This window comes from Brachycentrus maculatus, unplaced genomic scaffold, assembly GCF_059751285.1.
Source record: "Brachycentrus maculatus isolate JH-2025_06_01 unplaced genomic scaffold, ASM5975128v1 h1tg000166l, whole genome shotgun sequence".
Classification (NCBI taxonomy): domain Eukaryota; kingdom Metazoa; phylum Arthropoda; class Insecta; order Trichoptera; family Brachycentridae; genus Brachycentrus; species Brachycentrus maculatus.
In genome coordinates this window covers 2,780,573-2,782,695 of record NW_028280919.1, presented here as the reverse complement: position 1 = coordinate 2,782,695, position 2,123 = coordinate 2,780,573, and the positions used below count along the sequence as shown (strand labels likewise).

The 2,123-nt window shown below is 27.4% G+C and overlaps 1 non-coding gene across 1 annotated transcript; it reads left to right on the top strand.

Annotated features, from left to right (window-relative positions):
• Positions 1-523: 523 nt before the first annotated feature.
• On the top strand, positions 524-615 carry TRNAI-UAU (transfer RNA isoleucine (anticodon UAU)). The gene is given in 2 exon segments: positions 524-561; positions 580-615. It is a non-coding gene; the product is annotated as a tRNA-Ile (tRNA).
• Positions 616-2,123: the final 1,508 nt, after the last annotated feature.

Below are 2,123 nucleotides of genomic sequence, written 5' to 3'. Positions count from 1 at the left end.
TTATATATATATATATATATATATATATATATGTATATATATATATATATATAAATATATATATATATATATATATATATATATATATATATATATATATATATATATATATATATATATATTTTATATATATATATATATATATTAAAAAAAACTATAGGCAGCTATAATAAATAGGCAAATAAAGCATATTTAAAAGAAATAAATGAGAAAAACATGAGGTAAGAAGCACATTTAAAATAAACAAATGAGAAAATATAAAAAATGAAAAATTATAACAAATTAAGAAAATATGATTAATCACTACATATATATATATCTTTCCATAAAGTACTTTTTCAGATCATTTATCTTGGATCCCCGAATGGGTTCTATTTTATATATATTTTATTTTGAATTCGATAGTTCAATATATTATTTAAAAATGTAATACCAAAAGTATTTTATTACATGTTAAATAAGTGTCTAAAAAGCAAACTCAATAATATGGAGGAAAATCAGTTATTTTGCCGGATAACGTCGAGCTCCAGTGGCGCAATTGGTTAGCGCACGGTACTTATATGACAGTAATCACGAGCGATGCCGGGGTTGTGAGTTCGAGCCTCACCTGGAGCAAATATTTTTACAACCCAAAAGTATTTTAAATTTATTTTAATATATAAACTTAGTTTAAAATGCAAGAAAATAGAGTATATCACAAGCTTTACGCAATGCTTAAAATAATTATTAGTGATACCTACTCATAAATTCAAAATGCAGTACTTCCCACGATTTTTTGTTGTTGTTATTAATAAAATTTTTTGCATTGTTTAAAATATTTACTATTGAAACTCATATATTATACGTACATGTATGTTAAAACTTTAATTAACTTCTAAAGTATTTTAACATTTTCGTTATGTTGATTTATTTATTTTTTTATTAAAAAGATTTTTTTTTGACATCACATCAAAGATGAAAAATAATATAGAAGTCTGAGCATTGACGAAGCTGACGACCATCATAGACTGGTTTAAGTGACCACTTTACACACATGTAAAATTTACCTTTTCTACCCATTATTGACAACCAAATTCTTGGAAGTTCTATATGAGTATATGTGAATCAATTTCGAAACGTTGTTCTTTAGTCACTAGAACTTCACTAGAGACAATCTATTGGTGAGATGAAAAGAAGCTTTTTACTGAGCAGAAACACTTTTATTAGTATATGACAATTCACATTCAAATTACCTTTACCAAATCTTAATTATAACTAAGTAACCTTATTTTTATTTTATTTTTTATTTTAACTATTTATTGTATGAACCCCTGTAATTTTAAGGCCTGGGTTTGCTAACGCACCTAAATTACTTGGAGTTTAATGAACGCGCGAATGTGTGGGTGTCTACTTAGAAATAAGTTTATGTGGCCCCACTTATCTATAGCGATATCAATAAGACATTAGGGGCTTCGGTTAATATCTCCCAGCACTAGTCATTAAACTCGCGCGAACTTTGGAAACGCCAACTACCTACCCCCAAGTACAATACAGAGTACCTACTTATTGCTTATAGTTTCTAGTACAAAGCAGGGTCCTTACGTTTACTTATTATGTACTTTTTAGTGTGGTGGTTGATAATAGTATTACTTTTATTGTTACATATCGCTCATTCCTTTCAAGAACGTCAATTTTTAGTTGTGCATGTTTTCGGAATGCCCAAAAAATGTACTATATTCCAGCATAAGCGGCATATTTTTGACTTAAAATTTACCCGCTACACGGCAAAAAGTGTTGTTTTTGCATTTCAAAGAGAGGGTGTTGTTTAATTATTTTTTTAAAAATACTAAAAGTTTTTCAAATGTAGAAAAAACCTTCAGGTTTTACCTAAAAACATCTGTTCCACAGTGAAAAGTTCAAAAAGTGGCTTGATATTTTTATTATTATATTGTATTATATTTTTAAACTTTAAAAACGTTCTCCCGAAAAATCAAGTTTTTTGATTGATGACGTTCTTGAAAGGGGTGAGCGATATGTACAATTGAATCATACCCATGTAATATATGATTCACTTTAACGTGTCTTACTTATGGTATTACTTATACTTTCTAGTATAAAGCAGGGTCCTTACGTTTACTAATTAT